General features: G+C 48.5%; 1 protein-coding gene across 3 annotated transcripts in view; it reads right to left on the bottom strand.

Moving 5' to 3' along the window:
* Positions 1-14,352, bottom strand: part of ZNF711 (ZFX family zinc finger ZNF711) — a 48,241-nt gene extending 33,889 nt beyond the window's left edge. The window contains exons 1-2 of one of the 3 annotated variants that reach the window (XM_090059418.1): positions 13,567-14,352; positions 3,639-4,261 (exon numbers count right to left, since the gene is read on the bottom strand). The gene's annotated coding sequence lies outside the window, so the exon portion shown is untranslated. The remainder of the gene's footprint in view (positions 1-3,638; positions 4,262-13,566) is intronic. The other 2 variants (XM_090059417.1, XM_090059419.1) reach the window with 2 other exon arrangements.
* Positions 14,353-20,479: the final 6,127 nt, after the last annotated feature.

The raw sequence follows: 20,479 nt of genomic DNA, 5'->3' as shown, positions 1-20,479 counted from the left end.
TCATAGATTATGTCTTTTTTTATGGCAAATACCAGATTTTCTAAAAGTTCTAAATCTGGTGACAAATACAACTTCATATACTGCCTTTGTTCTTGTGTAGTCTTTTTTGTTAAGCATGTTGTGATGAGAGAGAAAGAAAAGAAAGAGAACAGAGAGAAAGAGAATAAGGGAAAGAGAAAGAAAAAAGAGAAGACAAAAAGAGGGGAGAGAGAAAAAAGGACAGAAGAGAAAGAGAGAAGAGAAAAAGAGCAGAGAGAGCAAGGAAACAAAGGAGAAAATAGAGAAGGAAAAAAGAGAGAAAAAGAGAGAAAGAAAGAAAAAGGGGAGATGCTGCCTGGCAGGGGCAGGATACTGGGGTTGGGGAGCTCCAGGCTCAGGCTCTGTGTGCACCAGGCAAAGCACAAGTGGGGCAGAGTCCCCTGGGTCATGGAGGGAGCCCTCCAGGTTTTGGGAACAGCTGCCGCAGGCTCAGGATTGAGCTGGCTGGGAGCCTGTAATGCAGTGACCCTACACAGTGCCTGACCCAGCCCTGACCCCTCGAGGGGTGCTGCAGGTGGGCAAGGCCAGGGCAGCTACAGCCGCGGCTGCTCCCAGGAGCTCCTATGGTCAGTCCCCTCCCCTGGGGGTGGGGCTCTGCCCTGCTTGTGCTTTGCCCAGCATGCAAGTAGGCTGAGCTCAGAGCCAGAAGCCTTGGAGCCCGGCACCCTGCTTTGGCCACGTGGCAGTCCCTTACAGGCAGGGCAGCTACGCACCATTCCTGCAGAGCTGTGTGGGCCAGGCCCTATCTTGGATCCCACTTGTCATTCTCATCCCCCAAGGCCTGAGCCCATGGAGCCCTGGGGCAGCACCACTTCCCACGGGCCCGGCTGCCCACTGCTTCTCCCTGCACCGCCTAGCCCCAGCCCTCAGCACCCCAGTGCTGCCCCTACCTTGGTGAGACAGGGTGTCCATCTGCCCAAGCCCTGGGCCCACTCACCTGCTGACAGCTTTGAGTGCAGTGGCCCTGCACAGCTCTTCCCCATCACCCCCTCACACCTCCCCTCTAGGGGCCAGGCTGGGCTGGAGAGCCAAGCCCAGGGACAGGGGGCGGAGTTAGCAGAACACAGCCCATGTGTCTGCCTGTGTTATCCTGACTGTTCCCAGTGCCTGCCCCTGCACTGGGACCAGTGGCAACTTTAAAAAAAAAAAGTTTTAAAACAATTTCCTCACATGCCTCCTGGAGTGGAGGGAAAAATGTCTCCACGTGCCACTAATTGGCATGCGTGCCAGGGGTTGCTGATCCCTGATTTGAACCTCAAGACTTGCTATTAGATGTGCACCAATCAAGATTTTTGGGGCCGACACCAACAGCCGATTTTTAAGGAGTCATATTGGCCGACACCTACCCAATTTCCGATACTCAGCTCTTCAGCTTGAAGAGCTGCACCCAGCTGGTAAGTCTGGTGCGGTGAAAGGGGAAGGAAGGGGTCTGGAGGTGAGGGGGAGGGGCAGATCAAGCCCCCTGCAGTGACAGAGGGAACGAATGGGGCTGGGGCAGGCACTGACCAGCCAGGACAGGGCAGGGAGGGGCATGGGACAGAGCCACAAGTGGCTTGTCTGGGGGGTGTGGGGATGTGCCCCTTGGATCTGCATGCATGGCGTGGGGGCGGGCATGGCACAGAGGTGCAGCTTGTCAGGGGAGCAGGGTCCCACTGCTGCATGTGGCTTGTCCAGTGCTCACGTAGCAACTTCCACCACTGGTCCTGCTGCTTGTCTGGGAGGGCATGGGGGCAGGAGGTATGTGCCCTGCAATCTCCCTGGTTGGGAAGAGCTCAGCCCCAGCTCATCCTGCCCCACACAGATGTGGGGGCACACATTCCCGCTCCCCATGCTCTTGTGGATGAACGGCTGAAGCCACCCAGACCAACATCGGATGAGCTGTGTGCAGAGATGGGAGCTGCCCGCCCCATGTCCTGTGCCCACCCTAGCTAGGCAGCCCCTGCCCCAGCCCCGACCATGCACCCTTCCTCACTGTGGGGGCCTTGATCTGCCCCCCCCCCCCCACCCTCCATCCCCCTTCCGCCACACCAGACTTACCAGCTGCATACAGCACTCCACACTGTCGGCTCTGCTTCTCACTACATACATGCTGTGCTGTGGCTGTGCACATGCATGGGCATTTATCAGACAAATTACCAGCCGCATTGGGCCAATTTCTGATGCAGAAAATTTTCTTTATATTGGTAACGATCCGACACTGGACTGACGTATCGTTGCACCTCTACTTGCGATAGATAATATAGCCTCCTTCAAGCTTCTCCTTAAAACTCCCCTTTGCTCAGAGATGTACATAAAACTTGACAAGTTAGCCTACTTTTGTGCTCACAGCACCACCCATTATGCAGGGCATTTGTTTTTTTGCATTGTTTCCATGTAGGTTCCTGTCTGTATTTATCTGATGCTTCTTATACTTGGCCTGTACACTCTTTGGAGACAGTGACCATCCTTTGGTTCTGTGTCCATAAAGTACCTAGCATAATCCATGAGCAGGACTGTTAAACAAACTGATAACAACATTAAATCTCTATGATTATGGGCAGTCCAGATACTTCAGAGGAAGAAGATGCAGGAATCTAGCTGTGATTTCAACTATAGAGATTCTAAAATACTCTGCAACTGACAGACCAAAATATGACAGTTTCCACAAATGTTTATTAGCACCAATGGACAAATTCTTGGGGACATACTCTGGAGATACACAGTAAACTAGTTATTAAGAGATGCTTCACAGAACTGTAACTCAAGCATCTAGGTTTTACTGGCTAGGGTATTTTGTACTATTTTGCTGACATGAGAGAGAGCATTTATGATAGCTGATGGTATCATGCACACAATAAAAACAGCTTTCAGAGCTGGGAAGAGTAAGGCACAAGACCAATATCAAATTAGAAGTAGCTGACATAAATGTAGATGGAACAGTAATGTACAGTAAGGGTGCAACAATAAAAATGTTTTGGGCCAATACCGATGACTGATTATTAACGAGACTTATCAGCTGATACTGATCCAATTGCTGATATGCAGCACAGCAGCCTGGAAAGCAGCATCCAGCTGGTAAGTGAGTTGGGGGGGAAGGGGTGGGGGAAGGGGCCAAGGGTGTGGGGAAGTGGGCAAATTGAGGCCTCAGCAGCGAGGGAGGAGCAGGGCTCAGGCAGGTGCTGCCCAGCTGGGATGGGACACGGGACAGAGCTGTGAGTGGATCGTCTGGGGGTGCAGGGAGGAGAGAGGTGGCTCCCGCCGCTGCATGCACTCCCCAGAGTTGGCATAGGGGGCATGTGCCCCCTAGATCTATGCACAAGGTGAGGGTGGGCTGCTGCTGCAGACTGTACTGTGTTCTTCCCGGCTGGGGGGGGAGGCTGGCCTGGGGCTGCACTTGGGGTGGGTGGTAGCAGCACTGGAAGTGGGGGGCAGGGTGGGCTACGGGGTTTGCTAATACTGGCATTTCTGGTTTGTTAATACTGGCAGTGCCCAAACCTTAGTAGCAGATCAAGTTGCCTGAGATGAATACAGACTTGAGACTAACAGCACCAGGGCCTTTATTAAATTAAACTGAGCCACGGTATCTGATATTCTACTGAATGGTACCTGTTAGGTATTACCTGTTTTAATATATCACTTGGCTATTGGATTGGCACCGATAAAAGGACAGATGACGTTATCAACTTTTTTTGGTTGTTGCAGCTGTTAATTACAGTCGTGTTCCTGGAGCACCCTGGCGAGTATAGTCCAGTCCCCGTACTTCACCACAAGCCTGAGCCTGTGGCAGACTACAGGTCCTGGAGAGCAGGAGGAGAGGGGGGAGCATTGGGGAATGGTCACAGGGCACTGTTCTCAGCAAAGGGACTGTTACCAGCTCCTGTTGCTGCCATGGCAACGCTGCATGCATAGCAGAGATCTGAGCATTGGGGCTGCCGTGGAGATACTGGGCTGTGCGTGGGCAGGGTAAGGTGCTGCACAAGGGACATTTTGCTCCATCGGGTGCCTTTGCAAAAGCAGCTTCTCCCTAGTGGCTGCAGCTCAGCTGTGGGGCTTGGCATCACTGAGGCAGCAGTGTGCTCTGGGGCTCCAACCTGGCGCCACTATCCACGCAAACGTCTGCCCCACCCGCCTGGGATGTTGCATGGGCCTGCAGGTAAGAGCCGTGGGCAAGGCTGTAACGTGTATGGGAATAACATGGTCACCGCTTTCCTCACTGAGGGCTGGAGCAGGCAGGAGACATGTGCTATAAATACAAAACAAACAAACAAACAAAAATTTATGTCAGCAGTTTAAAATGCCTTGCACTATTACTAAATATTGGTTATCGGATTGGCATTGGCCAATATGGTTGGTTAATCATTGACTATTGGCATCAGGCAAGAAAATCTTTATCTTTACTGGTACACCACTAGTATCTGTTTAGCGTACTACAGCCTTGGCACTAGGATTACTCAAACTATTAAAATGAAGACATGGATGCTACTTCAACCGGGCAGAACCACTTAGGTTGGCAGATCAAAGTCAACAGTAGACTTTTACTGTCCCAAACTTATTCAACTGCATTTGAGGAGAATCCTCATCAGCTGGGGAAGAAACAGCCATGCCACTAAATGCTGATCCAGGCAAATACACCAGAAAGACATTATTTCTTCTTTGCTCTATTAATAAGTCAGTATTAACCGGCAAATGAAAATTAAAAGAGCTCTGAAATGGCGGAGGAAAAAACAACAAAGAAAGCATTGATGATGCTGCAGACAATCTAAGCTTGCTAAGCATTCAGGCTAAGTACAGAGGTTCAAAATGCCTAAGACAAAATTGGTTAAAAATCACTCGTTTTTCTAAGCTGTGTAGCTTGAACCAGTAACAAACTCAACTTCTGTTCAGTGTTTGGGTGGCCAGGACAGGCAGAAGCCTGTACTGCCACAGGCTGGTAGCCTAGGGTGCTCACATGAATCATGCTTAAGGACCAGCTGCCTCAGGCTGCTAAATCCAGCACAGTGGAAGCCCAGGCCTGACTGGCTGCTAGACACAGGCCACCCCCCATGCTGTCAGCCACGAAGGGAGAGCCAGCAGAAAAATCTCTCCCTGGGCCCCGCCTCTGAGGGGGCTGGGGAGGGAGTATGCAGCACCCGGCCCTGGTCCCCCAGGAGTGGGGGCTTTTCCCCACCAGGTGGGTTTTTCACCCCTCCACAGCCTGGCTACCAGGGATCCAATTGGCTCAGCTTCATCCCCTCCTCAGCCTCATTCCTGTTAGATGGGTTGGGAGGAAAACACAGCCAGCCGGGCACTGATCCCCTCCCCCAGCCTGAGCCTGCCCAGGGTCAGGGAAAGACTCCACCATAGGGTTTTTGCTCCCCTGAAGCTGAGATCACTGGGCAGGGATCAGCTCAGCCCAACCACTGCAAAGCAGTGCCCCCCACAGCTTGGGTCTGCCCAGTGCGGAGGATGGGAAGCCCCCACAGAGGTTTCTGTTCCCCTGCAGCCTGGCTTGCTGGGCCAATAAGCTCAGGCCCACACACTCCCCAACCTCCTACCTCCAAGAAAGGAAGTGAGGTAAGGGAGGAACATACCATCTGATCCCCTGCTGGCTCACCAGACTGTGGGATTATGAAAACTCCTGGTGGAGGCTTTCATAGCCCCATGTTCGGCAGACCCTGACTGGGGGGGCCAGGGCCAGCACCAGACAAGTGCATTCCCTTCCCCACTCCCAGACTTCTGGGAGGAGCGGGTGCGTGGGGCTAAGCCCACGACAATTTGGTGAGCCAGGCTGCATGGGAGTGAAAGCCCCTGGTGGGGGTTTCCCTTTCCCCGCCCCTAGCAGACCCCAGCTAGGGGAACCAGTACCCAGCTGGGCTGGTTTGCTCACTCTCCACCTCTCACAGGTGGAGGCTAGAGACAGGGCGAGGCTGAGCTGATCCCAGCCTGGGGATCTGGGCTGTGAAGAACTGGGAAGCCCCTGGCGGGGCCTCCCTACCGCACCAAGCAGGCCCTGGCTGGGGAAGGGGGCAGGGGCTGGTGCCAGAGCAGTGCGTTCCCCTCCTACTCCACTTCCCCTCTTGGAGGTGGGAGGCTGGGAGTGGCCAAGCCAATGCCAATCCTATCTGCCAGGCTGTTGTGAGGATGAAAAGCCCCCACTGACAGTGCTTTCTTTCCCCTTGTCCTGTACAGACAGGGGGCTAGAGACCTTGCCCCCTACATCCTCCCTGGCAGATAAGGTGCTGGCTGGGAGCAGAGGCTTTAGTGCCTTAGCTCTGTGATAGCTATGGGAGGGGCCAGCCCTGCTCCTCTAGAGCAGACAGCACAGTCCAGGGCTGCAAAGCCTTCTGGGATGATGGGGGACTGTGAGTTAACTTGAATTGGGAATAGATCTAGGACAAAAGTTCCATAAACTGATTTGACTTAAATCAGTTAAGTCTGGTACTACATTCAACCAGGTTTATTTTAAACTGATTTTAGCTATTTTTAAAGTGGTTTATGTGCACTGAACTTCTTTTCTGTTACAGATTTAAACCAGTTTTGGATCACTTAAACTGGGATTTCTATCCCTAGCTTCACTGAAGAAAGAACTGAGGCCACAACCCCTTCTGTACACTTGGCATCCCCCATGAGGGTGGCAGGGAAAACAGCCATCGCCTTCCAGAAAATTCTACTGATCAGGGGCACCAATCCCACAACAAGGAATACATAAAGGGCATCTGAAGAAAACGAACTACCACATCACTTTCTTAATCTCCCCGTTATCCTTTCTATCCCTTCTCTCCTAATATTTGTACAAATATACTTGTTTCATGCTGTCCTTTAAATGAATTTATAGTACCTGTGTGCTCCTAGCCAGCTGCCACAGTAGCAGTCAGTCTTCAACCTTCCCCTCCCTCCTCTGGCTTCTACTTCCTATGATCACCCCAAAGAGGGTTGCGGTATGGTGCAACCCACAGTATCTAGAGGTTGCCCCTGTGCAGCAAGGGGATGAAGAGGGGAAAATTCCTGTCATGTGCGACTGGGAAGGGGGCCAGAACCATGGCTCACACTGGTGTGGCCTGTTCAGCCTGCTGCCCCACTGATGTGGCTAGTGGGGTGTGACTAGCTCAGAAGCTAGACAACCCTGATTAGTATATAAATGTCTCAAAAGCAAAGAAAGTTTGTTCTTTGTACAGCTGGGGTGCCTAATTCCAAATGGAAGTTTTGAATCCTTCCATACTAGAAAGAAATAACTATTTTGATAGGCACAGTAACACTGTAAACAGCTACTCAGAAATAGTGGAAAAAGTAAACATGTAAGGATCTAATTCCACAATTTCCATTCATGAGTTTGTCCTGATTTCAGTGGTGGCTCTAATAGATAGATTCATTACTACCTGAATAAGAAACTATCCAAAACAGAAACTAAATGTAGGTGACCTATCACCTGGACAAGGGAGAAGAGATTGATGTCATATATCTTGACTTCAAAAAAAGCCTTCGATCTGGTATCCCATGATCACCTCTTGGTGAAACTGGCCAATTGTGGCCTTGGGTCCACCACGATCCGCCGGCTGGGAAATTGGCTCCATGGTCGGTCGGACCGACCCAGAGGGAGGTAACTGACGAAAGTCAATCATCATGGTGCCCTGTGACCAGTGGGATCCCCCAAAGCTCTGTTCTTGGACCCATACTGTTCAACATCTTCATTAATGATGTGGACACTGGAGTCAGAAGTGGACTGCCCAAGTTCGCCGATGACACCAAACTCTGGGGCAAAACATCCACACCTGAAGACAGGCAGGCGATCCAGACTGACGTGGACAGGCTCAGCAAATGGGCGGATGAGAACCTGATGGTGTTTAACACTGAAAAATGCAAGGTTCTCCACCTTGGGAGGAAGAACTTGCAACATCCTTTTAGGCTTGGCAGGGCTACACTGGCTAGCACCACGGAAGAAAGAGACTTGGGGGTCATCACTGACCACAAGATGAACATAAGCCTGCAATGTGATGCTGTGGCTAGTAAAGCGACCAAAATGCTGGCTTGCATCCACAGACGCTTCTCAACCAAATCCCAGGACGTCATTTTCCCTTTGTACTTGGCCTTGGTAAGGCCGCAGCTGAAGTACCACGTCCAGTTTTGGGCCCCACAATTCAAAAAGGATGCAGAGATGCTTAAGAGTCCAGAGAAGAGCCACATACATGATCAGAGGTCAGGAAAACAGAACTTACGACGACAGGCTGAGAGCTATGGGGCTCTTTAGCTTGGAAAAAGTGCAGGCTCAGGGGTGATCTGATGGCCATCTCTGTTTATCAGGGGTGACCACCAGTATCTGAGGGAACGTCTGTTCACCAGAGCGCCTCAAGGGATGACGAGGTCAAACAGTTATAAACTACTTTAAGACCATTTTAGTCTGGACATAAGGAAGAATTTCTTTACTGTCCAAACCCCCAAGGTCTGGAATAGCCTGCCATCGGAGGCGGTTCAAGCACCTACATTGAACACCTTCAAGAGAAATTTGGATGTTTATCTTTCTGGGATCCTATGACCCCAGCTGACTTCCTGCCCCTCGGGCAGGGGGCTGGACTCGATGATCTTCTGAGGTCCCCTCCAGCCCTAATCTATGAAATCTTCAAACCACCTACTTTTCCGACTACAAACGTAGTGCTCAGGTATTCTCAAATTATTCCCATAGCCATAAACACTTCTTATGACTGCTGCCAAAGCTTATACCTCTAAGAAAACCAGGTTTAAGCCAGTTTATAGTAGTAATTTCACAATTAATAACCCAGTAACAATTTCCAACTGAGTCCTTAGCCTCTAAAATATTTTATATGAGTAATCCTAAATTATTTTACGTAAGGGAAGATGCTAGATTACAGAGAGGCTAGTTTGTGATATTCTCTGCTTTTTTACATATGCAACTTGCCAAAATGTAAATATAAAAACTTGTCAAATTTGTTAGAAAGACCTAGACAATTGGAGGATCGGACCAAGAGAAACCTCAGGAGGTTAAATAATGGCAAGTGCAAAGGCCTGCACTTAGGATGGAACAATACCATGCACTGGTACAGGCTGGGAACTGGCTGGCTAAATAACAGATCTGCAGTAAAAGACCTGGGGGTTACAGCAGACAATAAGCTGAATATGAGCCAGCAGTGTGTCTTGATTGCGAAGCAGGCTAACAGCATATGAGGCTGCATTAGTAGAATTGTTTTCAGTAGATCAAAGGGAGTAATTATTCCTCTCCATTTGGCACTGGTGAGGCCACATAGAGAACACTGTGACCAGTTTTGGGCCCCCCCTACCAAAAGGATGTGGACAAATTGAAAAGAGTCTACTGCACAGCCACAAAAATGATTAGGGGCTAGGGCACATGACTTCTGAGGAGAGGCTGAAGGAGCTGGACTTAGAGCCTGGAAAAGAGAAGACTGAGGGGGGATTTCATAGCAGTCTTCATCTATCTGAAGGGTGGTTCCAAAGAGGATGGGGCTAGCTGTTCGCAGTGGTGGCAGCTGACAGAACAAGGAGCAATGGTCTCAAGTTGCAGCAAGGGAAGTTTGGGTTAGATGTTTGGAAAAACTCTCACTAGGAGGGTAATAAAACACTGGGACAGCTACCCAGAGAGATGGTGGCATTACCATCCTTAGAGGCTTTAAAAACCTAACTAGACAAAGCCTTGGTTGGGATGACCTAGTTGGGGGTGCTCCTGCTTTGTGCAGCGAGTTGGACTAGATGACTGGTGACCTCCTAAGGTCCCTTCCAACCCCAATTTTATGACTGTATGATTAACTGGATTTATCTAATTAAATGATGCATTTTAGTACTGAGAAAATTCCACACAAGTCTGCTGTCTAATTTTGCAAACAAAAAAAATTAAATTTTTGACAAGGACAGATTACTTTTCCAAATAGCAAGATTAAAAAATGAGAAGAGGTGGGCACATCTACGTGTTTATTAAACAGGTACTATTTTAAAGCACCGTAATCTGCACTAGTGTGCACTGGCACCAGTGCATGCTTTTTAAGTAATGCTAACTTGCAGTAGGCTAATTCTACTGCACATTAGCATGGTTTTTTCACGCTGCGCTAATGCTCAGTAGAATTAATCTACTTTGCCATGGGAGTCTCCTGTAGACGCGCCCAGTACCATACAGGGACCAATCACACAGTGTATGCTCAATTTCCACTTGATTAAAAGGCAGCTGAGAGCATTCAGGCCGTACCTCTAGAATTTTCCACCAATTCTTGCAACTGACGGCCAACCACCCACGTAGGTGTAGTAGCACAAATCCTAAACACATACAAAATATGAACCACACAAGTACCTAGCAGGAATAATTTTTAGTTTTCCCTATCTATCCTAGGCTTACTGGCTGCTGCAGGTACACCAAAAGGCTAGCAACTAATTGTTGAAACTGGAGCAATTACATACATGGTATTGCTGAGGCTTTGCCGAAGGTCCTCAGAACCTCAAAAGAAAGTGATCCTTAAAGTATATTTACATTTAAAAATAGAAGATAGGGTAGATTTGCACCTTACAGACTAACTAAAGCAGATATTGTATATGTGTATAGTACAAGCTTTCGTGGTTTGAAGCCGATGTCATTAGTTGCTGTGAAAGGACATGAATAGAGTAAGTTTCTTGTGTAGACTTACTGCAGTCCATTACAAGTGTGGTACCGTCCATGAGCAGACGCATGGTTAGCTGTGTTGGTTTGAAGTCAAGTGCTTTCTAGTTATAGGTTTCTGCTACTTCATCTTTTGTTCCCTTTTTCAAATTCAACCAAACCAGGGATTTCTTTAAAATCTGTAGCATGGATGACCTCTAACAGAGTTGTGGCCAGGGAACGATGTTGTCAACGGAAAAAATGCAGTTCTTTTTATAGTGTAAATATGTCCCTTCAACAAACAGTGGTTTGACATGTATATCTATATATCTCACAAACACAAACACATTAGTTCAGGGTTGTCAAACACAGGACTAGTTCAGTGCAGGCAGCTCATGCCATGCACATCATGTACCAGCCCTGCATGCACTGACATCAGTTTGGAGCTCGTGCATGAAGCCAGCATGGGGCGTGCGTTGTATGAGGCGCCCCTGCTTGACTGGCTCTGCACTTTCTAGTACATGGGGCCAATCTGTGGGCCTGATTCCAGATCAGAATGAGCATACAGGGGAATGCATGCAGCATATGCCCTGGACTGTCCCACCCCCAGACATGTGTAGTACGTTAATAGTGGCTCATTAGATTTTTTCCCCCGTGGTGGTGAATACACAGTAAACATCTATAAAAAAAAGAGGAGGTGGTTCATTTAACTTATACAAAACTGCCTTCAGAAGCAAAGATGAAGTAGCACAAACCTATACCAGAAACCTTAAGTGAATCTCCCACCCCCCTGTATTAAACAATTACACCTGTCAAAATTATTCTTTCATTTAAACAAAATGTTAATTGGAAAGACACAGTGCACAGAAGCAAATAAATCGCGTTTCTTTCATAGCTCAACGGTGTTCTCTACTATCCATTATTTCTCTTTTTTAACAGTTCTAGAAAACTTGTCTTGTTAAAGGAGTTACTTTGGAACCCACTGCCAGGAGAGTCTAGAAAATAAGGAGATCCACACAGGCCAAGCTCATGTTGTTATCTTCAGATGTACTCTAAACCCCACCCCACCCACCATCTTTTAATGTACAAGCTGTTTTGCTTTCTTAGGAAAAGAGAGTTACTAGCCTCTTAACTGGCTTGTGGTAAAAGTTGTAATTTAAAAATCCTGCTGCTGGTAATTTTCAAATCTTGAACAGATCTACAGAGAGGCTTTACAATTATTTGTCCCAGGCCTCTCTCTCAAAAAGGGCTCAGGCCCTGACTGAGATCTTACAATGAAATCTACAGATGCAGTGTGGATAGAGTAGGAAAACCATTGCACTGGGGATCACATAGTTTATGAGTGCCTGAGAGTATATATTGCTGTTCACATACTTGCTAAGTGCTTTAAGTTTTCATTAGAACTATAACTGAAATTGAAAAGGGCTGCCCACCTCCAACAGCATTATTGCTTCCTACCTAAGCCTTAGTATTTTTACTTTTGTTAATTAAGGAACATTTTCTTTCATCTTCTCCTGATAAATTTTCCAAGTGGCAAGAAGCTTAAATGTAAACGTAAGATATTCTTCAATGCCCCGAAAACCCAAAGAACCCTGCCTGCCTTTTTTCTAGAACACATCTTCCTACCAGCTCGGACACACACAATAGGGCTCCAAATATCTACACAGGTTTTGGTGGGCTGTTACGGTATTTATAATGAGGCTGTGTTTTACAGGTGGCAATTTCTCTCTCATCTAAATAGTGGGGTAATAACTTACGGAAACATCAGCACTACACCAAAACACACCTTGGGTAAAACTGTCAATATATTTTGCTCTATACATAGAAAGGACCTGGTCCTGCCAGGAAAGTATGTCTGCAGTTTTGCCTAGTAAGCAGTTCCACCACACTCAATGGGTAAGCCGCTGGTATAAAGGTTACTCACAATGCTTGCAATGCCTGTGCCTAAATTATCTAATACACAGCGAGTTTTTGCTTCAGTGCTGAAGTAAAAGCAGCAGCAGCTCTTTCCCCTCTGCCTCTAAAAAGCTGCTACCTGGAATCAAACGCCTGCACCAGTGGAATCTGCCTGCAGCCCTGTGAGAACCTCATGAAGTCAGTCTGCAACCGAAACCCGTCCTAGAAACACCTAGGGGCTGCGTGAGAACGGGGCTCAGCGGGCACTCAGCGGAGCCCGACGCCCTCCGCCGCGCGGAGACACCTTCAGCAGCGGTGCAGGGAAAGGCACGGGGAGGCTCTCACGAGCCTGATGAGGCCCAGACCCTGCAGCCGGCGCCGCAGCAGAAGTAGGTAAACAACCCAGCGCACTCCCTCCACCCCCACACAGCGCAAAGCCCCAGAGCCGCAGCCGCCCCCTCGTGCCGGGCAAGAGGCTGCCCTGGGACACGTGACCGCCGGCGCGAGCGCGCAGCCGGGCCGCGGGCCGCGCACGCACGGAAGGGCGCGGCGGAGGACGCATGCGCAAGGTGCAGCGGTCGTGCGCGGGGCCCATCACAAGCGAACAATAAAAGCCGCAGCCCCCACTTGGCGCGTCCCCACGCTCGGGGCGTCCGCGAAAGGCCCCATGCCGGGTACAGCCGTGGGCCCTTCCGCCTCCCGCCCTAGGCCGCCCACCAGGCCCGAGCCCGCCCCACCCCCCCCCGCTGCGTGCGCCGCTCCAGGGCCAGAGGAGTGTGGGCGGGGGGAATGGAGGGAGGAGGCGCCGGGAGGCCGCGGCGCTGCCTGGCCCGGCAGCCGCCATTTTGTTTTCCGCCATTTTCTCGCCGCCCGCAAGGCCGCTCGGCGGCAGGGATCAGCCGCGGGGGCCGCGCACACCGCTCCGCGGGGGAAGGGGCGGCGGCGGCCGAGGCCCGCTCGTCCGGGCGGTGCAGGAGGGGGGTGTCCGAGCCCGCGGGCGGCGGCCAAGCGGCCAGGCCTCAAGCGCGGCCTGCGCGAGGCCTACCCGCCTCCATTGTCCCCCACCCGGCCGCTACGCTCACCTGTGCGGCTCCGTGCGCCGTGCGGGCCGGGGGCTGGGTGGGGGGGAGGCCGCAGCACTCTGCCGCCGCAGCTGCCGCCGCTGGGGCCTTGCATTCGGGGCCGCCAGGTCCGGGCCTGCACCAATCCCGGGCGGGCTGGGCTAGGAAACAGGGCGCGAGCGCGCGCGGCCTTCTCCCCCTCCCCCCCTGCCTCGCGCCCAACCCTGCCGCGGCGGCCACACGTCACTTGGCTCTGGAGCGTGCCTCGGAGTTGCACGCATGCGTGCCAGGGGATGCTGAAGCCGCTGCCCTTACCCTGCCCTCAGCTAAAGGGAGGGGGAGGAAACAAAGTTAAAAGTGGGCAGGGAGCGCGGGCGGGAGCCTCGAGCTCTTGTTGCAGGTCTGGGCGGGACAAGCAGGAGATGTAGGGGCCGCTGGGCAGGGAGCAGAAATCGGAGCACCACATCAGGGTAGAGGGAGCGTTTGTCTTAGGGGGGTGCGGGACCCCTGGGCATTGCTAGTAGCGCCGGTGCTGGTAGGAAGGTTCCGGGCACCAAACACTGCACCCTCAGTGGAACTACGGAGTTTGAATCGTGCCAGAGCTACCCGGATACAGGGTTCCTGCCAGGTGTGTTTCAAAACCTGCCTAGTTTCTTGCCAAGATGCCTGCCCAGATCTGTGGCAGCCTGCCTGGTCGAGTGTCTCCCAGACCTCCACAGAGCGGCAGAATGGGAGACAGCATTTCCTGGTGCGGTTTCAGCTTTCTGCCATTTCCTTTCCAATCGGAACAAAATAACATTTGAAATAAAAACTTCTGTGAAACAAAATCATCTTTCTTCACTTCGTGCTAGTTGTTGGCTTCATTGTGACTGCAAATGGAAACAAGCAGAAACAGCAACATGTCCATTGCCAGCCATGGCTGTCATCTAGCAACAATAATTTCTTAGGGCCGAGTGGGCAAGCAATCCTGCTCAGGTGTCCTTTTTGGGGGAAAATACGGTATTGTTCCTAGTTCTTACTGCCATCCCACTTGGCATAATTAAGGTTATGTGACTGCAAGTTAGGTATAAATCCACAGTTTTACAGTATGTGTGAGAGAGCAATCTAGTTACAAAGTTATTGTTTGATTTTTATTTTCTTTTTTAAATGATTTTTCCTTTTACTTGGTGAAGTAAGTGAGCCAGGCTGTTTGGGTATTCAGACTTTGAATCAATCATAGAATTACAAAGTTGTAAGGGATTTCTGAGGTCACATAGCCCACCCCCCAAATACAGGCAAGACTTGCTGTTTCTAAACCATCCTAGCAAGCTTCTTGAAAACATCTGAAGAAGATTCCTTCTTTGTTCTGAGCGTTAGGAAAGGTGTCCCCTCCTCCATATTCAATCTAAATTTGCTTTGCTGTAGGCTGTAGTCAAACCCACTGCCTCAAGTCTTCCCTCTTCATGGCAGTCTTTCAAGTGTGTTAAGACTGCCATCACATCTCCCCTTATTTTTGTTCTGCAAACATAGCTGCTTTAACCTTTTGTATCATCTCTGTCAGTCACCTCTGGATTCTTTCCAGTTCTCTACATCAGTGGTTCTCAGCCTTTTGGGATTCAAGACACCCCTCTGTAACTGTGAATTGAGTAGCACCTCATTTCAAAAAACAGTTTACCTATTACAGTGCTTACACCTCCTTCAAGAGGGGCGGGCAGTAGGGGTGGGGGGACAAGCCTGAATCTGTTTATCTCCTCACACCTTATCTATCTCCATTCAAAAGATCTGGAGGCACCCTGGTTGAGAGTGACTGCTCTACATTCTTAAAATATTCCAGCTCGGCTCAAACCAGCATTAAGTAGCGTGGTGTATACGTGTCCAATATCTTCCATGCAAGGCTTTGGTTAATGCAACCCAAAATGACATTTCCTTGCCTTGTAACTCCACAACATGGTTGATGCATGTTGAGCCCATGATCCACCATAAACTCCCAGATCCCTCTTGGCACACATGCTTGTTGAACTATTTGGTGCATATGTGAATCCAAGCATCTATGTGTGACTAGAACTATTGATCAGAGTTTTGAACTTTTGAAGATTAGCCAAGGGTCTTAGGGCTCTACTTTTCTAGGGCAGAGGATGACAACCCATGGGTAAGATTCTGCCTGTAAAGAGTTTGGATCCTGCCCAGGAAGGGCTGACCCAGCCTGGGGTAGCATGTGGGATCAGGTGGCATGCAGCTGCACTGAGCTGATCATTCTCTCCACAGCACGGTCCTCTGCACCTCTCTTTGGCTGTGTTTACCTGCTTCCTCTTGTTGCAGAGGCCTGTTATTTTGCTGTGGGGTGGGGGACAGAAATGTAAGTGTGCCACAAGGGTGAGGTCACAAGCTCCAGGTTGGGGGAGGGGAGGGTGTTGCTAACCTATGTTCTAAGGCAGGTGTAGGTAACATTTTTTGGCTGGAGCAACAAAAAAACCACAGTGTCTACCTTGGAAGGTGCTGGAGCACTGGCGTGCTGGAGCCTGAAGCAGCTGTTTGCAGCCTCCTGACTGCAGCTAGCCCAGGGAACCCAGTCTGCCTCCAGCAGGGCTTGCAGCCTCCCAGCTGCCTGCTGGGAGCAGCCTGGGCTCCCTGGCTGGCAGCAGCTGCTTGGAGGCTGGCCACGGTGTGCCAAGCAAAATGGCCTTGCATGCCATGCTTGGCACGTGTGCCGGGGGGTTGCTGACCTCTGTTCTAATGAACGAATAAGCTACCCTTAGGAAAAAACAGGGCATAAATATTTTTGTTAACCCTGGAGACTAATCATTACAGAAAGTTTGTTACATGTGTACATAAAATAAGCTGTTTTTTGGGGATTCTGAAATTGTTATTTTTAATTAAGAAATGTCAGTTTCAAAAATTGTACAACTTGATAATGGGTTTCAAGACACGTTGCTTCTCTGGTTAAAAAAAAGAAAAATATGTTTAGTTACTTTCCAGAAAATGGAAACGGTTTTATTGTGATAACCAAAAAGGGCAGATTTAAATCAATAAAAGTATATGAGTATAACCACCATGCCAACATTCTTGTTCCTGTGTAAAAGTGTCTTCTTGCCTTAATTTATCAGTTGGGCAGGGTTTTAAATTAAACCACAAAGTAACTGCTGTCAAGTGTCCACATAGAAGACCATACCAGTATAAATATATTAATAAACTCTTCGTAGACAAGCCTTCAAGTTTTGTGCTCTGATTTAAATAAAGAGATTTAGAAACCAAAGTGGTAAAACTCTGTTGGTGTATACACTTTAATTTGTTTATAAATATCTTTAGATAGATTTAACTTAGATTTAATTAAAAAAGATTATACACACCTATTTAACTAAATTGGTTTAGGAACTGATTTTAAGTAGATCAGTGCACAAACTTTGTATAGAGCAGCCCTCGTGTTGCAGTGTTTCCACTTCCAACGCATAAAGGGAACATTAACAAACAACTGGTTTAATTTGTTTTAAAGTAAACACTTTTAATGGTTTCAATTTTGTAAAAGCTTACCATTATACAATCATTACATTTGAGACTGAGTTCCTTTTGCTAATGTTCATTTAATTTTACAGTTAAAAAATGATTATAAAATAATTTTCCTTTTCTGAAGATGTAATCTTTCATGATCTGCACCTCTAAATTTTAATTCCTTAAAATAAAACTGAGAGAACTCTCCTACTTCTGGAGTTAATTTTTGACAACTCCAACCCTTCCTCCTTCCTCCTCCCTCCTTCCTAGCTGTCCAGGACAAAATGCTAAACATAAGCACAGTCTGACAGAAAAAAAATCTGAAAAAAGGAAATTCCCAAACTCTGAAGATACTTGGGCAGATGACTGAGATCCTGGAAGGTGATCTATTCAAAGAAGCAGAATTACATAGTGATTAATTATTTCTTACTAAAAAAACTCATCTGCCTCCTGGAATAAGATCAAGGGATGTCTCAGAAGCAAAATGAGCATAAAGCCACAATAAGTAACAACAACAAGGCTAGTGCCAACAATGTGACACAACATTCAGCATGAGACCCACATGCAAGTTTACAGAGTGAGACAGAAATTATAAGAAAATGCTGTGCAAGAATTGGCCAGAGGCTCAGAAAAAAACAGAGAAGACAGAAATTCCAAGTACCAAAATAGCAATGTTGAGACATCAAGAATAAACTGAACACAAAATGCCACAGGAAATACTGCAAAGTGCCTGAAGCAAAAGCCTCAACAATTTAGACAAGCAAGTTTGTTTAAAGGTCATAAATAATACTATAGTCATTTCACTGGAACATAGTCATGTGTTAGACCAAAAACCAACAGAATATACTCTTCCCCAAGCAACCCTAGACAAAAAATAACTCAACAGTAACATTTGGAAGGCAGCATTTACACTTGACAGGGATTCTGCATATGACAGTCTCTAGTGTGCTTGGATTGCTCCTTGCCATGCTGCTTGGGATGCAGATGAGTTAAGGAATTCAGGAAATCCACTGCGGGTTCCAAACTAAGAAGCAAACACCAAAACAAGATTCTTGATGAATGGGATCCTTAAGAAAGTATTACTATTATTAGAAAGAACAGTCAGAGCATTTTACAGTACTGTAACTCAAATACAGCTGGCCTGGGGCCGTGCCCTAATATTGATTCTTGAATATTATATCTGTGTGCAGCAGCATTTACTCCTGCTGCTGGTGTCCTGCTATTGGTGATTGATCAGCCTAGAGCAGGGGCTGTCAACTGGGGGTATTTAGAAAGGTCATATGGGGTACACATAGGCGGGTGAGGATGGAGCGCGCCCCAGGATGCAATGGTAGTGTCCCCTCAGTATGTTCCTACATGTTGCCTCTTACCTGGTGGAGGGGGAGGGGTGCATGGGGCACAACCAGCCCCATGCAGCACACCGCGGCACCGCCCTGCTCCCCCCACAGCTCGCTTTCCTGATTGGTTGCCAGGCTGCCACCCTCTGCTAATAGCCCATGGCAAGGAGGCATCGCGGCAACCCCTGCCTGCAGAGCCGTGAGGGCAGCGAGGCACAGAGGGTCTCAATGACAGGGGGTGGAGTGAGAGGGGAGTGTGTTTCTGTGCCCACCCCCAGGAGCAGGGCAGGAGGGCTGAGGGCAGTGGTGCCTCTCTGTGGACAGACTTGGGGTGGGAGGGCTTGCATGCAGCACCTGCCACAACCACCCAACACCCTGCACCACTGTCTCCCAGGAGCAGGGCCACAGGGGGATGAGGGCAATGGCTCCTCTCTGTGGGCTGCACAGGCACCACCCAGCTGGCCAGATGTGGGGGTGGAGGGGCTCTTGCACGCGGTGGCCGCCACCTTACACTGCCGCCACCACCTGTCGCTGCCATGCACCGCTTTCCCATGACTGGTTGCACATGTGGGTCTGTGGGCTGCTGATGGGCAGCACACAATTGGCCGGGTGCGAGGCCCATCAGCAGCCCGTGGAGCCACGTGTGACCGGCTATGGGAAAGTGGGCTACGGTGGTGGCTGTGTGCAAGTTCCACCTCTCCCCTGCCCTGCATCCGGCCGCCACCACCAGAAGGGGTACACTAGTTAAAAAAGGTTGAAAACCCCTAGAATGTCAGGCAAGAGAGGGACACTCAAGAAGAAAATGTAATTCTGTGTAAAACTACCTTCATCCTGTAATAGTCTCATGACTGTCACCAGTGAGGGATACCTTCTGTCAGTGTTAAGGCTACTACTTTTTCTTTCCAACTCTGTGGGGCATGGTATTCATTAAACCTTCAGGGTTTCTTCTTCTCTTTATTCTTCCTTTGAAAAGGTCATTCAACATCTCCTCTTCTGATATTGTCAACCACTTTTTCAAATGAATGCTAAGACAGACTGGGGCAGCCTGAATGTTCTCAAGTGACAACTGAAGATCCCAGCTGTCACCCAGAACTTGATGGACAAAGCTGAGGGCCAATAACCACTTAAAACATTCAGATTCTATGATTGCAGGCTACTGGGCAGATCACTCTTTTGCTTAAAAATATGAGAGGAGAAAGTCAGAGGTGAGACTCATGCAAAAGCAGGTACTTGGCTTTCTAGGGTCATTAAAGTTTGTATGCTGTTTCACTACTAAAATTTATTTGAGGACACCTAGTTCTCCCTGCTTTACTTATGGCAGTCATGTCTAAGGATAGTATTAACTGTTGAAGAAATTGCTTCTTTTTTTCTTATTTATGAGAGGAACTGGGAGACCAGATGGCTGAGGTTGTTTAAATCTGCTGGGCAGCAAAGGATTAATGGAAAGAATGAATTAAACAGTTGCATCTCCCCAAGCTCTGTTATTTTGTAACATTAAAACAAAATCATTCTATTAGTGGCCCATGAAAATCTTTATAAGATGGACGTGTCTTATTCTGGGTTTTGATCAATAGTGATATTATTAATGTTGTTGTGTAAAGCTGTTATCGCAGGGTGTCTCTGCAAATTCAGTTTATTTTTAATGGAAGTATAGATTATGGCATATGAGATTGCAGCTATATATAAGCTAGTGGTTTGCTAAACCACAGTGTGATAAATGGGTTCAACTGCATTGGTCAATCTGCCCCTGTAATGTGTGATGTGTGGAAGACCCTTATTTAAATATCTTTTATCCTTGCTGGCATATTCCATCCCTAGAAACAGGAATAGTAAAACTGACACTTCCCTAGCTAATGACTCATTGAAGACAGATGTGTATTTGGAAGGAAAAGAATGAAACAGCAGTTGTAATAGGCACTAGAGGATGCTATCTAGGAGTGGGGAGGAGCCATTCTTCCTTTTCCCCCTCCAGGAAACTATGTCTTTTCAACAGACTTCTTGCAAAAAGAACAGGAAATAAAATGAACTCTGAACAGGCTTCTGCCTTCTCTGATTATGCAGTCAGGGGAAGATAGGCATGACCGAGCCATAACTGAAAGCTGTGGGGAAAAAAATGGAAGATGCCAGGATAT

Source organism: Crocodylus siamensis, chromosome 8, assembly GCF_052110815.1.
Source record: "Crocodylus siamensis isolate JL-2025a chromosome 8, ASM5211081v1, whole genome shotgun sequence".
In the NCBI taxonomy this organism is placed as follows: Eukaryota; Metazoa; Chordata; order Crocodylia; family Crocodylidae; genus Crocodylus; species Crocodylus siamensis.
The sequence above is the reverse complement of the archived record's forward strand: the minus strand, read 5'-3'. Positions and strand labels throughout refer to the sequence as shown.